Below are 25,687 nucleotides of genomic sequence, written 5' to 3' on the forward strand. Positions count from 1 at the left end.
ACGTCCAGGGCAGCATCTGTTAACTGAAATATGTCAATTGGTATACCATCTATTCCTGGAGCCTTATTTTTGGCCATGTCCTTCAAAGCAGACATATAGTGTACCATTTTACAATCCCATCAGCAATGAATGAGAGGTCCTGCATCCTCACCAATACATGCTATTCTCTGGGTTTGTTGTTGGTTTGTTTGGTTGGGTGGTTTTCTTAAAATCATAGCCATTTTAGTGAATATAAAGCGATGACATCTCATTGTGATTTTGATTTTCATTCTCCTAAAACGAATGATAGGGAGCTCTGGTGGATTAGTGGTAAGGAACTGCGCTGCCACCACAAATGTATGACACATTTAAATCTACCGGCTACTCCGAGGGATAAAAATGGGCAATCTCCTCCCATGCCAGTTATAGCCTCAGTAAGTCCACTGGAGGGTCAGCTGTGGGTCAGTTCTTACTCAGTGGCACACAGCCGCCACCACCACCACAGCCACACCACTCCACATACTGGAGTTCTGGTGGCCTTGCCTACTTGAATCCACCAGCAGGGAGAAAGACAGGCAATCTCTTCCCATGTTATTTACAACCTCCAAGGAACCTGCTGGAGTGTCAGCAATGAGTCAGAGACTGACATTAAGGATCATCTTAGGTTCTGGAAGGTCACTTGGATTGCAGTTTTAGACTAATGTCTATTTGAGACCTGTACTCATTTTTGGTTGGGCCATTTGTGGTTGCCAGAGCTCTTTCTGTATTCTGGGAATTAAGTCATCATCTGATATCTGATATGTAGTTTCAAAATTTTTTCTCTCAACCTGTAAGTGATTCACTTTCTTGATAAATCTTTGATAAACAAAAGTTTTACACTTCGGTGAGGTCCCACTTATATATTTCCTTTTATTGCTTCCATTTTCATTGTCAGATCTAAGGATTTATTGTTAAAGTTGTTAAATGCTCTTGAGTCACTTCCTAATCGTGGCCACCCTCTGTCACAACACAGGACTTTCCTCTTCCCCACTAACTCTCTACTTTACTAAATACAAAGTCTTTCTCCAGGAATTGCTCTCTCCTGATAATATTTCCAAAGAACTTGAGAGTAAGTCTTAGTGCCCTCGCTTCTAACAAGCATTCTGGCTGCTTGTTCTGGCAGTTCACGGTATATTCAGTATTCTTCACCAGCACCCAGAATGCAAAGACATCCATTTTTAAATATTGTTTATTTTTTGTCCAGGTTTTGCAGACATAAGTTATTGTTGCTGTTAGGTGAGGTCGACTCAATTACTACTCATTCGACCCAATGAACAACAGATTGGAAGGTTGAACTATTTTACACCATCAACATAATCTTCGCTGGTTGTTGCAGTAACCTTATCAGGACAGCTCATTAAGCGTCTCCCGGTCTTTGACTGACCCTTCCCCTTTTCCAGGTTGATAGCTTTTTCCAAGCACTAACTCCTCCTGACGGCGTGCTCAAAGAATGTGAGATGGCATTTCACCATCCTTGGCTCTAAGGAGCATCCTGGTTGCACATATTTGTTCATCTGCCAGTCCATGGTATAGTCAAGACTCTAACACCAGAATTCAAAGGCATCCATTCTTTTACTGTCTTCCTTACTTATTTTCTTAATCTTTAAACTAACATTCTTGATCTTCAGCTCTTTAAAGAGTATTTAAGATAATATGGCTTGGATAAGATGCACCTTAGTCCTTAAGATGATGCTTCACTTTTTAACACTATGTCATTTATTTATTGTGATTTGTGCAAAAGTTTACAACACAAATTGCTTTTCCATTCAACCATTCATATACACTTTTTATACCATGAGTTACATTATCCACAATGTAAATGCACTGTTCTCACTTCTTCCTGTGGTTGTGATTTCCATTAATCTTCCTAACTTACAACTACCTGGCCAACTGACCAGAAGAAATCTGTATTTGTTCCCTCCACACCTCCCTGAAAAAAGTGATCCAATAGATTGTGGAAATTAGTGAACAATATCATTAATATCACATGCAAGTAAAATCCTGCTGAAGATTATTTTAAAAATAAACCACCAGAGATCCCTGTGGGGAAAGACTGTTGTTGTGTATTTTAAAAAATTGTTGAAGTCATCGACTCTTCTTCTGTAAACCTTAGTCACTGTCCAGATCTCTGATGCATTGAATCTAGAAATTCAAATGAATTCAGAAGTAGCTGTATCATGAAAGATGTCATTGTTAATGTCAGATGGATATTGCCTGAAAACAGAGAATTCCAGAAAGATGTTTACTTGTGTTTTGCTAACTATGCAAAGGCATTTGACTGTGTGGATCCTAACAAATTAAGGATAACGTTGAGAAGAATAGGAATCCCAGAACACTTAATTGCATTCATGGGAAACCTACACATAGTCGAAGAAGTGTTTAAACAGAACAAGGGTACATTACATGGTTTAAAATCAGGGAAGGTAATTAAGGTGCCAAATGTAAAAGTTATATTGTTCCAAATACAAATTCTACCACTAAAACATGGTAGATTTATACAATGGAACACTACAGAGCAACTAAATGGAATGAACATGTTTTATATATATTAACATGGTTGTATCTCAGTATTGTGTTAAAATATTAAGTAAAATTAACAAGTTACAGAAATATACAATCTGATACCATTTATAATAAAAATACATGTAAATACACAAACACGTTCTTTTGAGTTTTACATGGACATATTTTATTATTGTTGTTAGATGCCATTGAGTCAAGTACATAGGGTGCATAACAACCCTATGAAGAACAGATCTGAACCCTGTCATATCCTGTGCCATCCTGATCATCTTTTACACAATGGAGCCCATTTCTGCAGTCATTGAAACTTGTTTTCGTTCCTCTTCAAAGATCTGCACATTTGAACCTGACACAAAACATCTACTTGCATAAAATACCTGCAGTATGGCTCACTTTTTAACATCCTACTTCCTTGAGTTGTTTTCTGTCAAGCAGATACTATAGCCAAGATAGATTTAGTCTTGCTGGTCTTTTGGTACAGGGCTAATCTTGCTTTACAAGTTAGCCGGGCCTCAACGGCAGTCATCAGAACAGAGCAAGGAAAGGCAGCACGGTTCAAAATCAGGGAAGGTGTACAGCAGGGGTGCATCCTATCTCCATATCTTTTAAATCTCTACATGAAACAGATAATCTGGGAGGCTGGCCTCTATGAGGAGGAATTTGGCATCAGGATTGGAGGAAGACTCATCAACATCCCATATTATGCAGATGCCACAGCCTTGCTTGCTGAAACTGAGGTAGACTTGAGACATTTGCTGCAGAAAGTCAAGGACTGTAGTCTTCAATATGGATTGAAGCTCAATGCCAAGGAGATAAATATTCTTACCACTGGATCAACTGGCAGCTTTATAGTAGACAGAGATCAAGATTGTTAATAACTTCAGCTTGCTTGGCTCCACAACCAGTAACACTCTTGGTTCTAGCAGCCAGGAAATCAAAAGATTAATTACATTGAGAAAATCTACTGTCAGGGACCTCTCCAGACTAACAAAGAGCAATGATGTTAGTCTGGAGACTAAAGTTTGCCTGATCCAGGCCATGGTCTTTGAAATTACTTTAGAGAGCTGGACAGTGACTAAGAGTGTTAGGAGAAGAATCAATGCCCTTGAATTGTGGTGCTGGAGAAGAGTATTGAATATACCGTGGATTGCTAAGAGAACAAGCGGATCCATCCTGGAGAGGGTAAAACCAGGGTGCTTCTTGAAGGCAACGATTTTGAAGCTGTATCTGAGATATTTTACTCCTGTTGCCAGGAGGAACCAGTCCTTGCAGGGAGACCTCATGCTTAGAAGTGTGGAGAGACAGTGCAAAAGAGCAAGATCCTGCATGAGATAGGTGGTAGGTGTGTCAGAGACAATGAAATTTGCTCAAGATAGAGTTCAGAGCTGTTGTACATAAGAACGCTATGAGTCACAAGCAACTTGATGGCACATAGCAACAAAAAGACCCTAAGCAATCCTCTGGGTCATGACAGGGCTCAGCGTGCCCTCCTCACTGTGGGCAGTACTCAGAGAGCTGGACAATTTATAAGGAGGACAGAAAAAATAAGTTGTGGTGCTGGAGAAGAGTACTGGATATTCCGTAGACTGCCAAAAGAACAAACAGGTATGTCTTGGAAAAGGTGTAGTCAGGGTGTTCCTTGGAGGAAAAGATGGCAAAGGTTCATCTTTCATACTTTGGACATGTAGCTAGACAAGGCTATTCATTGGAGAGGGACATCAGTCTTGGAAAGATGGAAGGTCAGTGAAGAAGAGGAAGACTGCCAATGAGATGGACTGACAAGTTTTCATTTGCGATAGGCTTGAGGATTTGGGAGATGGTGAGGATGACACAGGATAGGATAGGGTTGTTCAGAGAATCGCTATGAGTCATACTCAAAGGCACCAAACAATAACAAAAACAGCCCCAAGCAATCCATTGTATAGGATAAGTTAGTTAATTGCACTGTTATTCATTTAATATGGCACTTGTATACCATCCTCGAGTAAATTGAGAAAATAGTCATTCAATAAATTAACTTCTAGATTGTGGGTCATTCTAAAGAAAAGCAGATCACATTTTCCAAGTAAGTTAATAGTTTAGCTTAATAGTTTATTTATTATTAATAAATAATAATATTATTATTTATAATAATTATATTTCTTAATAGTTTCACTGTTTTTATTTTTTATTGATATTTTAACAAAAGTTTACCAAGATCTTTGATTTCCATTCATTCATTGTTGCACATAGTTTGAACTTAAAAAATCGGAGGATTCCACTCAGCATAATGCTATCCAGGCACTCTCCAGTTAGGTAGTGATTTAAAAAAACCATTGCTTCTGCATGCTGCATGGTATTCTATTGTGTGAATTTACTATAATCTCTCTATCCATTTGATTGTAGTTGGATATTTGGGCTGTTTCCATGTTCTTGAGATGGTGAATAACACTGCCGTGAACATTGACGTACAAGTCTCTGTTAGTGCATCAGTTCTCATTTTCTCGGGGTATATTCCAAGCAGTAAACCAGAAGATTCATATGGAATTTCTATTTTCAGCTTTGTGAGGAAACGCCAAACTGCCTTCCAAAGTGATTGTACAATTTTATAATCCCACCAACAATATATAAGAGTTCCTATCTCACCACATCCTCTCCAACCTATGCTAAGTGAACTAACTCAGTCCCATCAGGACAAATAACTGTACGAGACCATTACTGTAGAGCGTGTATGAGGATCCAATGGGGGAGGAGGAAGCAGAGAGGGGAGGATGGGCAGGGGCGGGGTGTGTGGTTAATCATAGGGTCGCACAGTTTGATGGGTGAAGAGAGAAGTGGGCAAAGGAAATGGGAAATATCTGGTGTGCAAAACAACGTATGTGAGCTTTTAAAAAAACCAATACATAGTAAAAATTTTATTTAAAAAAAAGAGAGGATTTCTCTAGATCAACACAGACATAGAGATAACATTTAACCAAAGATAGCATGTGGACCTTATGTGGATCCTGATGTGAATAAAATGGAAAAATACATCTTTGAAGCAGGGGTTTAAGTTGCAGGGGTTTAAGTTAGTAATTTTGTTAGGGATGATTAGAAAAATATCTATATTGAAGTATATTAGAATAAATGATGTTTGGGGTTTACTTTCAAATAATTCAGCAAAATGGGACAAAAGAGATGAAGTAAACTTGTTAGTAGTGAATCTATGTGATAAGTGTTTCGCCACTAGTATTTCTATTTTTTATAAGAATATTAAAATTTTTATAAGAATATTTTGTATAAGAATACTTTCTAAAAATGTCATTTTGAAAACAATCTGGAAATGACTTTATTAACATTGTTCTCCCTACCCCTAAACGACGTGAGGTTTAAATGGGATAGCATTATCCTCTCCTTCAGGGACTTCTGGCGTTTTTCATTTTTGTGAGGGGTGACTAGAACCTACAGACTGCCAATGCTTTGTGGTCTTTCTATATGAAACTTAGTCAGAAATGATGTTAATTCCAGGAAACCAGCTCTGTATGGAAAACTCACTGAGATAACTCCCAGGCTGAGCGACCAGGTAAGTGCATGTCACGGGCTTTAGGTGTTTCTGGCAAGTTCCCAGGCATGCCCAAGTTGAAAGAATCAAGAATGAATGATGACGGGCATAACCTTAGAGTAGAAATGACAAAAAGAACAAAGTTCTTTTTTTGTTCTAGCTAACAAAACTTTTACACAGTTTCTTAAGTTAGTAAAAGAAACATTGACATTTTAGAGGGAAATGGAACCAAAGAATATATGGTTCAACCGAAGGATGGAAACAAGTGACCTATATTTCTATCTTCCCTTTGAATACTATCTTCAAGCTATTAGAAAATAGCTTTTTATCTTCAAGACTATTATGATATTTTCTCATTACCCTGCTTCTGTAGGGTAGTTTGTGTAGTTTTTGTTAAGATAGCAGTTAAAATATAAATCCTGGTTTTACCACATACAAGCTTTGTGACTTTGAGCAAGTTACTTAAACTCTGTTGTTTAAACTTTAGGTTTAAAGTAGGAATAATTATAGTACATATGTTAACAAGTTGTGAGGATTAAATAAGATGGTGCTTGTTGAGTAGTTAGCAAATTGCCTGGCTGTTGTTGTTGTTATGTGCCGTCGAGTCATTTGCGACTCATAGTGACCCTATGTACAACAGCCCTAAACCGTGCTCTATTCTGTGCCAATCTCATTGCCTCTGACAAACCCATCCCGAGTACTCCAGTCACTGAATCAATCCACCTCATAGAGGGTCTTCCCCTCCTACGCTGTCCCTCCACTCTACCCAGCATGATGTCCCTCTCTAAAGACCTATCTCTCCTTACAACATGTCCAAAGTATGTCAGACGAAGTCCCAGAATCCTTGCCTCCAAGGAGCAGCCTGGTTTAATCCTCTCTATGATGAATCTGTTTTCTTGGCAGTCCATGGTACATTCAATACTCTTCTCCAGCACCACACAGCTCAAAGGCGTCAATTCTCCTTCTATCCTCCCTAGTCATTGTCCAACTCTCTGATGCATAACAAGTGATTGCAAAAAACATGGCCTGTGTCAGGCGGACCTTAGTCTCCAGAAAGACACTGTTGCTCTTGAGTATTTTGGAGAGGTCCCTAACCACAGACACATGGTGAATAATATTGGATGATAAGGGGTGTTGGACAACGATGAGAACTAAGGAGACCTGGTGGCAAAGGGCACAACCAAAAGCTCAACACTTCAAATCCACCAGCAACTCCTCAGGAGAAGGAGGGGTGTTCTCTTCCCACAGAGATTCACACTCAGAGACCTGAGGGGGCTGGCTCCGGCTCGAGAGGTCATGGATTTGCTTGGATGGCATAGTACATAGTATATCTGGCTGCTAACCAAAAGACCTGTGATTGCATCAGCATGTCCAAGGAAGAAAGAGGCCATCTCCTATAAATGCACAGCCTTTCAAACTCAGTGGAGAATCACTGTAACCAGGAATTGACTCAGTGGTTAGGGGTAGGTTAATATCAGAATTGCTATCTCTGTTATTCTTAACAGCATCACCTTTGCCTGCCTTTGATTCTAATAACCAAATAATAATGGGGGGAAAAAATCCAAACTCCAAACTCAATGCCATTGAGTTCATTCCAATTCTTAGAGTTTTCAGGGCTATAAATCTCAACAGAGGACTAGCCACCTTTCTTCTGGGGAGCCCCTGGTGAATGGAACTCCCCAAGATACAGAGCCTTTGTGTCAGCGGCACTGATCACTACAGACTGCCAGCAATCTGTACAACCACATGTTTATGTGGAAGTCCTTTCATTATCATTTTTCTTCCACAATTCTTCCCTTAGTTTGGCTCCACATAGAGTCCTTGATGGTACATCTGGCAGTGAACTAGGTAGACAAAGAAGCACAAGAACTTCTAATTGTACCTTTTCTTTTTTTTTTTTAAGAATAGCAAATTTTTTAAAAAATTATTATTAAATTTTATTAGTTTTAATGAACATTTACAGAGATTTTGGGTTCTCATTCATTCATTGTTGCACTGTTTTCTCTACCCTCCTCCCCAGTTCCTTCCTTTTCTGTTACTGCCTGAGAGCAGACATTTCCTGTCTCTAAATGCTGGAGGCAACTCCAGGTGGGGCTATTAACAAGCTTGGCTACCAACAGCAAAAGTTGAAAGTTCAACCGAGAGGCACCTCTCAGGAAAGCCCTGGTGTTCAGCTTCTGAAAATAAGTTCATTCAAATCCCGCAGAGCACTATGCTATTGGGACACACATAACTCCACCTTGAGCTAGATTAGACCTGACAGCAAATGCTTCCTTTTGGAGGTACTGATGTTGTGCTTGATTCATGTTTGGGAGATTTGATTTTTTTTAATTTTTATTTTATTATTTTGTGCATGTACCATCAAATCGGATCTGACTGGTACAGAAGGAGATTGCCCCTCCTTCTCCAGCAGAGCATCTGGTGGATTTGAACCACATACCTCTGGGATTGCAGTGCAGCTTCTTAGCGCTAGGCCACCGGGAGATTTGATTTTATGCATTGCTCCATCCTCCCCTGAACCTTATTGCCACGAAACTGGACTTTATTGAAAGTTGAGGATCAAGGAGAAGTGAGTGCCTTGTTACCAAATGTCTGGGGTGTGACATTTGAATCGCCACTTAGCATGCCTTCTTTATTGCTCAACTAGAGAATTAGATGCTGCCTCCCTCTAAGTCCATACTAGCTCAAAGCTGTGTGTACTCTCATTAGACAGATCCACCCACTTTATCACTTTGCCAAGATGTGGTTTATGGTTCAGCCTAGAGGGAGACAAGCCTTACCCTGTTTTCCCAGCTGGGGAAACACAACTGTCAACACATCTTTAGCTCTCACATGTTGACTTTTTATCCTACATGTTATTTTTTTTAATTGTGTTTTGAATGAAAGTTTACAAAGAAATTGGTGTTTTATTTACTCATTCATACAAGTCTTGCGTTTTTTATTTCTACCTGATCCTCCCTCATTCAATCCGTATTGCATGTCCTGTTCTAGGTTATTAATTGCAATACACATACTACCTGATTGTTCATTCATTGTCATACATTTAAAATTTGACCTGCATTTTGGGGTCAGAGTCAAAAAGTCTTTCCACACAGATGTAACTCTTTATTCTTACCTTTCAAATAATTTGGGTAGATTGTGGGGACTAGAATGAAAGCTAAGACTGGATCAGGTTTAAACAGACAGAAGGCATGAAGCAGACTCAGTAACAATAGATGATTGAGAAAAAGAGTTTTAAAGAGAAGCAAGATTGGCACTGGAGCCAACACAATGTGAGGGTCAGTAGTTCAGCTAGAAATGGGTCTCTGAAACTGTGGCATTATTTGTTGTTAGTCTAGTCAACGTTCTGTTTAAGCATATTGTTGTTGTTGTTTAGATGTATTGCATTTTCTAAACCCCTTACCTATCTCTTCCTCTGGGCCACTGGCAAAATGGATGTGTAGATTAATAGCTTTAAAGAAACTTAGCTTGCTTGCAGGAATAAGATAAAATTGGATCTATGTCTCTAGATACCTGGCCCACAGAAAGAGCGATGGGTGTTTTTGTTTTTTTTTTTTTTGCCGGGTGTTCTGCTTGGCTATGATCAGAGAATGGTATATAATTCTTCTGATGAGATGAAATGATATGCAGGAAATAAATGATGGTTTTCTCTAGACACAATACTTTGAACTGATGAGCCAGTTATGCCTGTCACTAACATGGCTCATGCTTCTGAGCTTGCCAGAAGCTCTTTCTCAACTGAATCTTTGGGATTGTAATCCTGCCAAGAAAACATGATTATGGGAGATCACTGGATGCTTTCCCAATTGGATCTTGCCCCTACATGAATCTCACTGGAACTGAATCTGACTTTTCCTTGAAATTCTGGAAAAGTGGGAACTGGAAAACAGCACTGGCTTCAGGTAACAGGGGAGTGCCTAGCATTAGCAGGTCTTTTGTGTGCCTGAATCCCTATGATTCTCAATCTTCAAATTCTGCTTTCTCCTGAGGCAAAGTACTATGAAGACTTACTTGGTTTTTCTCAGTCAGAAGCAATTACTCCTGCTCCCCAAACTACTTGTAACTTTACTTAGGACCCACTTTTCATGCCTTATGTGGTAATTGTTTATATATGTTGGAAGATAATTTTCAGAAAAAAAAGCAAAATCATGACTCAGAGATAAAAATGAACATATGTTAAAGATTGTATTTAAACTCCAAAGGGAATCAAGCAGATGTCATAATGAGGCACAAGAAAAGTGGAAGGGGAAAAGTGCAGATTTCCGTGGGTAAAGGAATGCTGAATATGCAAATGGGGACAAAACTGCTTTTCCTCTGGGAGACAGGAAAGGAAGTTCATTAACCTCCACCCTAAGGACATCATTTGCATGCTTATCAGTTATCTGTAATTTACAGAATTATAAAATAGTTCAAAGATAACTATAGGCTAAAACCAGGTATCTCAGAGGAATGTTCTCTAGATAATTAATAATATTCCACTGAGGTATACATTTTCCCTATCACCACCGTTTTGATAAATGATATCAAAGACTATCCCAGATTAAAAGGGGGGGGAAGTCATCATGCTGGAAAAGGTGGAGGGACAGAGAATGAGTGGAAGACACAACAAAATGCACTGAAAAATAACTAACATCAGGTCAAGCCCAAGGAGATTGCAAGGATGAGACAGGAGAGGACAAGGTTCAGATCTGTCATTACTGGGGTCCCTGTGAGTCACAGTTGAGTCAATGGCACATAACAACAACATAAGAATGTCCAAGAAGTTAAGTTAGGGTCAGAATTTTCTCTCTAGAAATTGCGATCTTGATTCATGAGTCTTGTACTTTGTTCTTTACATATTTCCTACTAAGAAAAGCTAACAGTATACTGGAATCCAGGATCTTAGGCCAGTGCTAAAGAGTTTTGTGGATAAATCCTACAATGAAGTTTGGCTGGGCCAGAGGAGACAGCACTTCCATTCCAGGGACCTGTTTTTGTTGTCGTAGATGATCATGGACAATAAATGCAATCAAGGGAGCCCTGGTGAAGTCGTCCATGGAAAGTTGCCTTTCTAACCAAGACACCAAGCCTCTCGGGTGGTCTGAATCTACCAGGGAAAAAGATGGGCAATCTCTTCCTGTGCAATTTACAGTCTCAGAACCCAGTACAGGGTCAGCTATGAGTGAACTCTGATCGTGTGACATTACTTTGTTTGCTCAGACCTTCTTTAATTCTAAAGTTGTTGAGTGCCATGGAATTGGAACTGATTCAAAGCTGATCCCCTAGCAGGTTTTCAGAGACAGTGATTAGCACAGGAGGATATTGTCCATCTTTCTCCAGGGGAACAGTTGGTAGATTTGAACCATGTGTCTTTGGGTTGGTAGCACAATTCCTTACCATTAAGCCATCAGAGCTCCCTTTAATTTCACTGCTGTTATTGTGTACTGTTGAGTCAGAACCAACCCACACCTGACCCTCTAGTGAGTTTTCAGAGGCAGTAAATCACATGGGAGGAGACTGCCCATCTTTCTCCTGTGAAGCAGCTGGTAGATTCAAACAACATGCCTTTCAGACTGCAGCACAGCTTCTTACCACTAGGCCACCAGTGCTCCCTTTAATTCCATTAGTAAAACTATTTTCTCTTGAAATCCTGGTCTATGAAAAGCAATCATTGTTCCTTGAAGTGACATACTTTGGGTTTCTAAACGCTTATTTCCAGTGTTCATTTGTCCAACCTGTTCTCCCTGTCTCATTCCTCTTGCTTCATAGTTGTTATGTACCATCAAGTCAACCACAATGCATAGTGATGCTATGAACAATAGCTCTGAACTCTGCTCTATCCTGAGCCAATCTCACTGTCTCTGACACACCTCCCCATTACATTTGCAATGTGTCAAATGTTTAAGTGCCCAATTGCTGTGTCAATCCATCTCATCTGGGATCTTCTTCTCTTGCACTGTCTCTCCAACAACCCAAGCATGATTTCCTTCTCCAAGGACTTGTTCCTCCTGGCCACCTGTCCAGAATATGTGAGACAGAGCTTCAAAATCCAAGGAGCAGCTTGACTTCACCCTCTTCGGGACAGACCTGTTTGTTCTCATGGCAGCCCATGGTATGCTCAATACTCTTCTCCAGCACCACAACTCAAAGGCATCAATTCTTCTGTCATCTTTAGTCATTATCCAGCACTCTGATGGATAGCAAGTAATTACAAAGATCATGGCCTGGTTCAGATGCCCGTTAGTCTTTAGACTGACATCGTTGCTCTTCAGCACTCCAGAGAGGTCTGTGACAGCAGATTTTCCTAATGCAATTAGGTTTATTTCCTGACTGTGTGTATTATCTTTATGGTGTTGGATTTTACCCCTAGGTATCTGACTCATTTTGAGTTGGTTTTGGTTGGTGCTGAGAGTGTTGATTGTGGGACCTAGCAAGCTGAAATTGTCAACAATCTCAATCTCTTTTCCATCTACCATGATGTTGTCCATTGTCCAACTAGTGAGAGTTTCATTTTCTTGATATTGAGCTTTAATCTATATTTCACATTACAGTCCCTGACGCTCTGCAACAAATGTTTCAGGTCCTCCTCAGTTTCAGCAAACAAGGTTGTGTCATCTGCATAACACAGATTATTGATGAGTCTTCCTCCAATCCTGATGCCATTGTCCTCTTCATGAAGTCCAGTCTCCCAAATGATCTGTTCCACATATAAATTGAAAAGGTATGGAGACAGAATGTATCCTTGGTGCACTCCTTTCCTGATTTTGAACCATACAGTGTTTCTTTGCTCTGTTCTGACAACTGTCTCCTGGTCCAAGTGTAGTTTTGCGTGACCACAATCAGATGTTCAGGGATTCTCATTTTCCTCAAAGTCAGCCACAATTTGTTATAATCTACCCAGTCAATCTTTCCACAGTCGATGAAACACAGATAGACATTCCTCTGGTTCTCTTAGCTTTCAGCCAAGATCCATCTGACATTTGCAAAGAAAAATGTATTCTCAGCTGTAGACAGAAAACATAGGCATGGACAATAAAAAGCAAGGAAGTATTCTCACATTTTGCCTGAGCACTATTTGAGTCTTTAGTGGTCAAATTAGCTTGATTTTACAAATGTGTCTCTTGCAGAAAGGTGATAAATCATCATAGTGAGTGAGGCATGCCTATTCACCTATCTGAATCTGAACTTCCGAGATGCAGAGGAAGAGGCTACGTAAGAGTTGTAATAACTTGGGAGCTAAGTGGGGAAAAATACTGAAATCTTTACTGATATGAGCAAGTTAGATGTCAGTTTGAGTAAACATGGGCAGCTGAATAGGTCACTCCACAGCATATTCCCAACAGGTAAGGAGTTGCACTGCCAACCCAAAGACAAGCAGTTCAAATTCACCAGCTCGTCTACGGCCATACCACCCTGAACGCACCAGATCTCGTCTGATCTCGGAAGCTAAGCAGGGTCGGGCCTGGTTAGTACTTGGATGGGAGACCGCCTGGGAATACCGGGTGCTGTAGGCTAAATTAAAAAAAAATTCACCAGCTCTTCTGTGGGAGAAAGATGAACACCCTCCATCTGATTTACAGTTTCTGAAAACTCACTGGAGGATCAACTGTGACTTGATTATGACTTGACAGCACATAACAAAAACAAAAGTAACTTGAAGGTTAACAAACAGCTTTTTTAAAATGTCTTTAATGAAAAAATACATATAAAATAATAACAGGCACATAAAATTGCAAAACTAATATAGAGCAATGCTATGTACTCTTAACCCAACTCTTCCCAGTGGTAGTATTTTATAACTATAGGGCAGTATGTAGAATATAGAATATAGACTATAGAATATAGACTATAGACTATAGAATATAGAATATAGAAGAAAGTTCTTAATAGCATATGCAAGTAAAATGTTGCTGAAATCATCCCAAAGTGCCTAGAACAGTACATTGACAGGGAACTGCCACAAGTTCAAGGTGGGTTTAGAAGTGGTCTTGGCACAGGGTTTCATTGTTAATGTCAGATGGATCCTGGATGAAAGCAGAGAATACCAGAAGAATGTCTGTGTTTTATTGACTGTGCAAAGGCATTTGACTGTAAGGTTCAAAATAGGTTACAGCTAAGAATAAAAATTCCACAGTACTTAATAGAGCTCATGTGAAACCTGTAACTAAACCAAAATGCTATTATCTTGTCAGAGAAAGGGAATACGATGACGTGGTTTAAAATCAGGAAAGTGTACATTAGGGTTGGATCTTTTCTCCATATCAACTCAGTCTGTAAGCAGAGTAAACCATTTGAGAAGCTGGACTGTTTGATGAAGAATGTGACATCAGGTTTAGAGGAAGACTCACCAAAAATCTGTGCTATACAGATGACACCACCATGCCTGCTGAAGGTCAGGTGGACACTTACTGCAAGGGTTAAAGAGTACAGCCTTAGGTATGAATTGCTTCTTCACCCCAAGAAGACAAAAATCTTCACCACTGAATTTATAGGCAACATCATAGATGGAGAAAAGATAACTACATGGACTCCACTGACCATCACACCACACTTACACACACACACACACACACACACAAAGAGGTTAAGAAAAAATCTACAAGAAAAACATCACCACCATGTCCCAAAAGTAGCAGACAACTCAAGCCCTACAAAAAAAAAGCAACAACATATCACCAATTTTTAATAAAAGAGGATCAAAACACAGAGCCAATAGATATTTCAGAGTCAGGAAGGCAATGGAATACTTTGAGGAAGAGTTCAGGACAATGATGGTCGATGTTGACACAGGATGGAGAAATATATGAAGAACTAAAGGGATTCATAAGAAAAGAACAAGAATTTTAAAAATCACACAAGACAAAACTGGTAAAACCAATAGAATATTTGAAATAATAGAAAAAGAAGAAATTGTAATCCTTAATAATAAGACCAATGTTAAAGAAGCTATCAACATAAAATATTTTTGTTTTAAAATTTTTTATTGGTTTGCATATGTCATTCATATACATTATATGTTATGTTTTATACAATCATATCTTATGTTTTATTCACATACTTTATGGTTTTTAAAAGAAATTTTAAAAAGAAATTTTTATATTGGTTTGTTTACAAAGTTCTTAATACATTGTGTTTCACACTATATTTCTCATTCATGATATTTTATAAAATTAATCATTGAACTATGCCCACCATTTCCCTGTATTTCCAGATCCCTGCTGGATCTCTCCCATTTCCTTTACCCACCTCTCCCTCTACCCATCAAATTGTATGACTCCATGATTTTCCCCCGCCCATCCTCACCCCTCTGCTTCCCCTCTTAAATCTTCACACACATTTTACTAGTTATCCTTCTATTTGTCCTTATGAGACTGAGTTAGTTAACTCAGCATAATGCTCTCCAGTCCCTCCCACATTACATAGTAGTTTTCTAAATCATTACTCCTGAGCTCTGCGTAGTACTCCAACATATGAATGTTCCACAATTTCTCAATCCATTCAATTATAGTTGGACGTTTGAGCTGTTTCCAAGTTCTTGAAATGGTGAATAATGCTTCTATCAATATTGATGTACAAGTCTCTGTTTGTTATTCAGTTCTAATTCTTGGGATATATTCCAAGCAGTGCAATAGGTGGGTCATATGGAATTTCTATGCTCAGCTTTTTGAAGTGCCAAACTGCCTTCCAGAGTGGTTGTACCATTTTATAATCCCACCAACAGTGTATGAGAGTTCCTATATCCCTGCCTCCTCTCCTACAATTATTTTCTTTTTTTAAAAAATTATACTAGTTTATAAAATTCACATACATTGTTTTTCAGACGAGATTTTTCCAATTTCCCTCATTCCCCCCCCCCAATCATATTGCACAACCCCAGGGTTAAGCCTCCCAACTCAACCTTACCCCTCTGCTTCCACCTTCCCCATTCCACCCCCAATCTTCATACTCATTCTACAGTAACGGTTTCATACCATATTTGTCCTTGTAAGACGGAGTTTGTTCAATCAGCATAATGCTCTCCAGTCTCTCCCAGGTTAGGTCATAATTAACAAAATCATTGCTCCTGCCTGCTGTGTAGTATTCCATCGTGCAAATGTAGCGTAATTTATCAATCCATTCGATTGTGGTTGGACGTCTGGGCTGTTTCCATGTCCTTGCCATAGTGAATAACACTCCTATGAACACTGGTGTACAAATATTCATTTGTGCCTCAGTTCTCATTTTCTCAGGGTATATTCCAAGCAGTGGAATAGCTGGGTCATATGGAATTTCTGTATTCAGCTTTTTGAGGATGTGCTAAACTGCCTTCCAGAGTGGTTGTACCATTTTACAATCCCACCAACAATGTATAAGAGTTCCTATCTTGCCACATCCTTTCCAATGTTCATTACTTGCTGTCATGTTAAACTTTACCACTGTTAGTGGAGTGAGATGGTATTTCATTGTGTTATTCATTTGCATCTCTCTTATTGCCAGTGATTTTGAGTATTTCTTCATGTGTCTGCTGGCCATTGAAATATCTTCCTCTGTGAAAATTCTTTCCATGTCTTTTACCCATTTTGTAATTGAGTTATCAGTCTTTTTCTTGTGGAGGCCCAGGAGTATTCTGTAGATGTTCATTATGAGACTCTTGTCTGAGATGGTATTGCCAAATGTTTGTTTCCAATCAATATGATTTTATTTCACCCTATTGGAAAAGTTTTTATTTAATCTTTAGAAGGTCTCATTCATCAATTTTATCCTCTTCTAGTTGTTTGTTTCTAGCTGTATTTGTCAGTCTTTTTATACCAGGTGTTAGGTCTTCTAAACTTGGTCCTGCTTTGTCTCTTATGATCGTTATGGTTTTGGGCTTTATCCCGAGGTCTCTAATTCTCCTTGAGCTGGTTTTTGTGTATAGTGAGAGGTGTGCATCCTGCTTCAGCTTTCGGCACATAGCAGTTCAGTTTTGCCAGCACAATTTGTTAAAGAGATCATTGTTTTCTCATGTGATATATTTTGTTTCCTAGAAAAATATCAGTTGACCAAATATATATGGATTAATTTCTGGGTTCTCGATTTTGTTCCATTGGTCTATACGCTTGTCATTGTACCAGTACCGTGCTGTTTTGGGTATTACATCTGCATAGTAGGTTTTGAAATCAAGGAGTGCAATGCATCTTGCTCTATTCTTGTTTTTCAAAAGTGCTTTGCTTACTCGAGGTCTCTTTCCTCTCCAAATAAACTTGCTAATTGCCTTTTCTATCTCTTTGAAAAATGAATTTGGTATCTGTATTGGGATTGCGTTAAACATGTAGATTGCTTTTGGTAGGATTGTTATTTTCATTTTATGGAGTCTTCCTATCCATGAACAGAGAACATTTTCCCATTTATTTAGGCCTTTTATTGTTTCCTGCAGAAGTGTTTTGTAATTTTCTTTGTAAAGGTCTTTTTTGTGTATATAGTTAGGTTTATTCCTAAGTATTTAAATTAGTCCTTGGCTATTGTAAATGATATTGCTTTCTTAGTCCTGCCACTCTACTAAATTGGTCTACTAGCTCTAATAGTTTTTTGGTTGAGTCCTTGGAGTTTTCTTTGTATACTGTCATATCATCTGCATATAGCAACAGTTTAAACATCTCTTTGCTGAGTTGGATGACTTTTAATTCCTTCTCTTGTCATATTGCCCTACTTCCAACACAATACTGAATAGGAGTGGCAACAGTGGACAATCTTGTTTGGTCCCTGTTCACAAGAAGAATGCTTTTAGTCTTTCTCCATTGAGAATGATATTGGCTCTTGGTTTAGCATACACACTTTTCACTATGTTGAGGAAATTCCTTTCTATTTTTCCGGTTTTCTGAGTGTTTTAATCAGGTTGATGTGTTGGAATGTGCCAAAGGCCTTTCTTCATCAATTTCTAGAATCCTGTGGTTCTTATTATTTCCTTTGTTAATGTGATTAATTCCACTGATTGTTTTTCTTGTGTTGGACTATCCTTGCATTCCTTTTAAGAGTCCCACTTGCTCATGATGAATTATTTTTTTTTTATGCTGTAACAAAATTCAATGCCTTTTCTTGATTAAAACATGAAACAAAAAAGGAATAAAAAGGAATTTCCTTGATGTGATTTGGAAGATATATACAAAACAAATAGCCAAAAATCATCCTTAATGTAGAGTACTTAAAAATAACCAGGGACCAGACAAGGATGTCCACTATCACCACTCCTATTCATTATTGTATTGGAAGTCCTAGCTAATCCAAAAAGGGAAGTGAATGAAATAAGAAGCATCCAACCTGGTAAACAGGAGGCTGAATTATTTTTGCAGGTGATATGGTATTATAAAACCCCAGAGACTCCGCAAAAATTTAATAATTAATTAACATTAATTATTAATATTCAAGAATATTAATTATAATAATTAATGATGACAATAGCCAGCCATAAGATGAAATATTTAGAAACAAATCTGACCAGAGACACAAAAGGTCTATATGAAACACTACCAGCATAAAGAGGCCGACAAACACAGCCAGAAATGCACAACCAGGAGAGGTTAAAATTGATAAATGGAACCTTATAAAGATTAAATCCCTATGTGCATCAAAACTGTTTCCAAAAGGGTGAAAAGAAAACTGACTGGAAAAAACATTTGGTAACAGAACACACATAGACAAACAGAAAAGGCAACTAAGGTGGAGCTTTCAAGGATGGAAATACAAAGGAAAAGGAACAGTTATAAGTAGATACTAGTGATTGGAACATGGAATGTGAGAACCATGAATGTAGGAAAATTAGATATTGTTAAGGAAGAAATGGAATGCATAAATATTGACATACTAGGTATTGGTGAGATGAGATGGACTGGCATGGGGTATTTTGAGTCAGATGATCATATGATATATTACTCTGGAGATGAAAAGGTGAGGGAAAATGGCGTTGCTTTCATAGTTAATTTCTAGATCTGTCTTGAAGTACAATAACGTGAGTGACAGGATAATATCCATGCACAAAAGGAAGGCCAGTGAATACCACTCTCATTCAGATATATGCACCAACAACCAGAGCCAAAGAAGAGGAAATAGAATAGGTAAAGGAAAGGTCAGTGTGAAAAGAATGGACCATCAGACATAATGTGTACTACATATTATAGGATGTGCTTAACTGGTTAACTGAACAAAAAAGCTAGAGAAAGACTCATACATGGATAAAAGTTCTTCTGGAGTGGGGACAAGGGAGCAGAGAGTCAGATGGATGGATGGGGTGATGGGAAAGGAAAGGTGATTCAAGGATTTGATGAGACATTGTAATAAATGGAATTGATCAACTAATTCATATTATAAGACAAAATGTTTATAAGTCATTATTATAATGTTTATGTCATTGAATGAAAAACCAATGGAAAAGAAGAAAAGCTCATTGTATATTTTCACATAGAAAGCACTGAATAAAATGTATCTACAATTAAAAAAAAGAATTATATAAACTACAGCCTTTTGACTCAGCATAGTGGCATTAAAATGTATCCATAATTTATTGCATGTATCATATATAATCCTCTCCACCCCAGTGATTTTCATTATGGTATGTATCATATTATTATTTTGAACATTTTATTGTGGCTTGGGTGAAATAATTTACAGGGCAAAATAATTTCCATTTCAATAAATTATACACATTTTTTTGGTGAGGTTAGAGACAAATCTGTAATATAACAGCATTCTTCCCATTCCCTCCCTGGGTTCCTCATTTCTATTTGTCCTTTTTTGCCTGCCTCTGCCTGACTTCTGGGCTTTGTTTTAAGGCAAAAGCTGCCCTTGGGGTTTTGTATGGGTTTTTTTCCAAGGAGTCTGTTACTCAGTGGTGTTGCTGTTCACAGGCCTATCTATTGTTTTACTGAAAGATGATCTTGAGAAAGGTTTCAGTTTCTGGTTTTAAGGGTGTCTGCCTGGAGTAGCACATTGACAGAGAACAGAGAACTACCAGAAATACAAGATGGGTTTAGAAAGGCTGTGACACTAAGGACATCATAGTCAAAGGCAAATGATCTTTACTGAGAGCAGAGAATACCAGAAGAATGTCTATCAGTGTTTCATTGACCATGCAAAGGCATTTGGCTGTGGATCAAAACAAATTGTGGCTAATCTTGAGAAGAATGGGAATTACAGAACACCTGATTGCACTCATGTGAATCAGGCACCAGGAGGCAGTTGTCAGAACAGAGCAAGGAAACACTGCATGGTTCAAATTTGGGAACCTAGTGTGTCAGGGATGTGTCTTTCCTCCATACCTTTTTAATCTAAATGCAGAACAGATCATTCGAGAGACTGGACTTTATGAGGAGAAATGTGGCATCATGATTGGAGGATGACTCATCAACAACCTTCTTTGTGGCAATAATACAACCTTGCTTGCTGAAAATGAGGAGAGCCTGAAGCACTTGCTGTAAAAGCTCGAGGACTGTAGTCTTCAATGTGAATTACAGCTTAACATTAAGAAAACAAAGATTCTCACCACTGGGCCAATTGTTAGCACCCTCATAGATAGAGAAGAGATTGAGATTGTGATTGTCAATAATAATAAATTGTTAATAATAGCTTCAGCTTGCTGTTTCCACAATCAACATTTTTGGTACCAGCAGTTGAGAAATCAAAAGACAGATTGCATTGGGAAAGTCTGCTGTCAGGGACCTCTCCAGAGTACTGAGAAGCAATGATGTCAGTCTGGAGACAAACATGCTCCTGATATAGGCCATGGTACTTGCTATACAGAAGAGAACTGGACAATGAATACAGATGACAGAAGAAGAATCAATGCCTTTGAGATGTAGTGCTGGAAAAGAGTGCTGAACATTTCATGGAATGCCAATAGGGCAAACAGGTCTGTCCTAGAGAGGGTGAAACCAAGCTGCTCTTTGGAGGCAAAGATTTTGAAGCTCCATCATACATACTTTTGGCATGTTGCCAGGAGGAACAAGTCCATGGAGCAGGACATCATATTTGGAAGGGTAGAAGGATAGTCCAAGAGAGGAATACCCTGAATGAGATGGATTTACAGCGTAACTGGAGTGATAATAATAATGTTGTTGTTGTCAAGTGCCCTCAAGTCATAGGCAACTCATAGCAATCCTATGAACAAAAGGCCTGGACACATGTATAACTTTAGTTCTTTCTCCAGGTTCATAGGGTTTCCAGCGGCAAGCTATTATGGAATTGGATGCCACTCCTGCTTCCAAGCTTGTTTTAATTGGGGAGCTCCACCAAATACTGTCCACCATGGGTAACCATTCTCGCATTTGACTCATCAATGTCACAGTGTTCAGCTTCACAGCAACCACGAGTTACCTCTGCACAGCAAATGGACATACCAGGGTTATACGACCTAGAAGAATGTTTCACCAAAAACAATTAAAGGCTGGCCTGAGGGCCTATGGCTCTTGGGCCCTAAAGGATTTCAAGCTATCACCTGGAGCAGGCTCTGAGGTTCCACCCTTACTTCTCCTTACTCTAAGGTCAGGGCCACCCACCCACCCACTTTTGAAGGGCAAAAAGAACAGTCACACACAACGAAAGGGACCCCAGAGACTTCCCTTGCCTGACTGCCACCAAGAGGAGCTGCGATTGAGATGCTAGCCATCCTGCCAGTTAGCCAGCCAACTTCCAGAATGGAGGGAGACTCCAGTCCCCAAGCCTCGTGAAGGATTTAAAGCTGCAGCCTGGAGCAGGCTTCGCCCTTAACTTCCCTTACTTCCCCTGCCGCCCACCCACACACTTAGCAATAGGCTTATATAATTAATTTCTAGTGTATCGCTAATCTGAATAAATGAATCTAAGGTATACTTTTGTGAACAGAACTCTATTTAATTCTTTATTCATGTCATTCTAGTACAGAAAATATTAAAGAACTGTAATATTGCTCAAAGCTACCAAGTCCATTTTAAGAAGCATTGTCACAAAATGACAACTCATCCATTCACTTTCAGTAGATTAAGTTATCAGAAATCATAAAAAATTGCAAGTGCTATATTACACAGTGCCATGGAAAGTATAATAACGTGAATTATCAATAAATATATTAACTAGTAATATATAATTTTAATATAAAATATGAATAATTAGAAAGTTTGATTTGATATTTGGGTAAAAATTCAGAAAATAGACTAACCTTTTAAGATTTCCTTCTGCTTCTTCTTGTCCAAACTAACACTATTTTAATAATAATATAATAATTAATAAAGTGCTGTAATTGTAAATATTCCTCTGTTGTTCAGCGAAATAGTGCTGAAAGTCATTTAAAGATATCTCAAACAGTACATAAACAGAGAATTGACACAAGTTCAAGCTGGATTCAGAAGAGACTATGGCACCAGGGATATCATTGCTGAAGTCAGATGGATTCTGGTTGTGAGCAGAGAATACAGAGAGAATGTCTATTTGTGCTTTATTGACTATGCAAAGGCATTTGACTGTGTAGATCATAACAAGTTACGGGTAACATTGAGAAGAAAGGGACTCTCAGAACACTTAATTGTTCTCATGTGAAACCTATACCTATATCAAGAAGCTGTTATGTGAAAAGAGCAAGGGAACAAGAAAACTAAGAAAGGCATGCATGTGTCAAGACTGTATCCTTTCTCCATACCTATTCAATGTGTATGCTGAGCAAATGATTTGAGAAACTGGACTTAACTGAGCATACTGTGTTTCCTAAGGCATATGAGCTGGGGAAATGGACTAGTCCTCAAGTTCTGGGTAGTAGTATAAAATCTGGGACTACCAGTGAGAGTGGAGCCTTATCCTTGGAACCCAGACATATAGGTGATCTGCAAAAAGCAGGCACCGGTCATTAAGGTGCTTTAGTGTTTCTCTCGAAGGACTATGAGAAAGAAAACTAAAAATCCTTTGGCCTCTCCCACGAAAACCTTGTTAGACTCTACCAAAGAATAGAAATACTAGAGAGGCCTAGAAAGGAATGATAATTGGGGTTCTTTTGACCTGAGTGCTGCTATTATATATCACACTAAAGAAATGGAATCTGTTTGGAATTTGCAGAAGCAATATCCCAGAAGGGTAATTACTGACAATGAAGCCATGTATAGTCCAGATCAATGAGGGTAGCAGGACCAGACTGCCTGTTCCTAACCTTTCTGCAGCATTAAGAGCCACTGTTCAAGGGGGAAACAATACTTTTATGCTCTTAGATCTTCACAACAGAGGAACCAAAAGTCGAATCACAGGATAATATATACAAATATATATGTTGTTGTTGTTGTTGCTGTTGCTGTTGCTGTTGTTATGGGTTGTTGAGTCACCTGCAACTTATAGCAACCCTATGTACAACAGCCCTAAACCTTGCTCTATACTGTGTCAGTCTCACTGTCTCCAACACACCTGCCCCAGTACCCCAGTCACTGAATCAATCTACCTCATAGAGGTTCTTTCTCTCCTGTGCTCTCCCCACTCCCTCCTGAGCATGACATCCTTCTCCAAGAATTGGTCCCTCCTTGCCACATGTCCAAAATATGTCAGACGAAGCTTCAGAATCCTTGCCTCCAAGGAGCAGCCTGGTTTAACCCTCTCCAGGATGAACCTATTCATTTTCCCAGCAGTCCATGGTATATTCAATACTCTTCTCCAGCACCACAGCTCAAAGGCATCAATTCTCCCTCTACCCTCCCTAGTCATTGTCCAGCTCTCTGATGCATAGCAAATGATTGCAATGACCATGGCCTGTATCAGGCACACCTTAGTCTCTAGAGTGACACCATCACTCTTCAGTACTTTGGAGAGGTCCTAATAGCAGACTTTCCCATAGCAATACATTTTTAAATTAGACTTCTTAATGAATAAAAAATTATTTCAAGAGACTACACATGATTATTTAATCTTGGGTACTGAATAAATCCCTCACCCTTTTAAGTTAGATTTTGTTTTTAAAGAGTGAATGCAAGTGATTAATGAATACAAACTTAACATGGGCAATTGTAAAAAAGAAAAAAAAAGAAGATTGTGGTTTGAAAGTGAGAAGGACTTTGAAACACTTGCTGAAGATCAAACACTGCAGTCTTCAGTATGAATTGCATCTCAACTTCAAGAAAACAAAAATTCTTAACACTGGACCAATAGGCAAGATCATGGTAGATAAAGATTGAAACTGTTAACCACTTCCTCTAGAATCCACAAATACTTGATGCTAGCAGTCAGAAAAATCAAGAGACGTATTAGGAAAGTCTGCAGGCAGGAAACTCTTCAAATTACTGAGAAGCAATGATGTTAGTTGAAGACTAAAGTGCACCTGATTCAGGCCATGATCTTTTCAATCACTTGTTGTGCATCTTAGTGTTGGACAATGAATATGGAAGGCAGAAGAAAACATGATACCTTTGAACTGTGCTATTGGAGAAGAGTACTGAATACAGCATGGACTGCCAAAAGAACAAACAAAAATGTCTTGGAGAAGGCGCAGCCAGAGTGGTCACTGTAGGCAAGAATGGTGAAGATTCATCTCGCATACTTTGGACATATTGCTAGGAGAGGCTATTCCTTGAAGGACACTATGCTTGGACAGGTGGAAGGACAGTGAAGGAGAGGAAGACCCTTAGCCAGGTGGATTGGCCCAATGCTGACAGCAGTGTGCTTGAGTGTGTCAGACTTTGGAGGCTGGCACAGGAGAGGACAGGGTTCAGCTCTGTTGTTCACAAACAAGATTACTATGAGTCATACTTGACTCAATGGCATCTAACAACAACAACAAAGGCTATAGTTTCGGGGTTCCACCACTCTCTGTCAGACCAGTAATTCATTCTTGTTTTGCTAAATGGCATAATATCATGGTATGGATGTACTACAGCGTGTGTAACCATTCTCTTATTGAGGGCATTTTGGTTGTTTCTAATGTTTTACTAATACTGGTAAAGCTACTATGGATATCTGTGTATCTGTGTGAATATACATTTCTATTTACCTGAGATTGATGCCCAGTATTGCAACTGCTAGATTCTAATATAAATATGCAGTCTTTATTTAGGAAGTAACAACATATGGTTGGTCATTTTTTACCCACTCTGCTAACCTCTTTTAACAGATGAATTTTGACCTTTATACTTAACAATCTAAATTCTTAGGTGGTAAATGGTTTAAACTTTTGTACTAAATGAAAGGCTGGTGTTTGAACTCAATAGGCAGTGCTGTGAATGAAAGGCTTGGTGCTGTGCTTTCCTGAAGATCACAGCCAGGATCAGCTCCTGAGCACAGGGGGAGGCCAGGGGCTGGAATCCCCTTGATACCAATGGGTCTGGATTTTGGGGGTAGTTACTGTAGTTACTCATAGGCTCTCTGTTTGCTTCCTATATTGTCTTTTATCTGCTTGCTTTTTCCTGCTTTCATGTGTGCTATTTGAACATTTTCTGTAGCATTGAATTTTAATTTATCTGTTGTTTTAAGTGTATCTTTTTTTAAAAAAAATTTCTTGCAATACATTTTTCTTCTAATTTTACACTGGTTTACCTACACATCCCCTCCATCTCCCCAAGTGTATCTTTTAATATGGATTTCTAAATGGTTGCTGGAGGTGTTACATTTTACGTAGAGAAGTTATCACACTATGACGGGTGACCTTTTCCTTTTCACCTGTTTGTTGTTTTTTATAAACAAACAATCAAACAAACC

The sequence above is a fragment of the Elephantulus edwardii genome, unplaced genomic scaffold (assembly GCF_000299155.1).
Source record: "Elephantulus edwardii isolate Elephantulus edwardi_28Jun2011 unplaced genomic scaffold, EleEdw1.0 scaffold00120, whole genome shotgun sequence".
Classification (NCBI taxonomy): domain Eukaryota; kingdom Metazoa; phylum Chordata; class Mammalia; order Macroscelidea; family Macroscelididae; genus Elephantulus; species Elephantulus edwardii.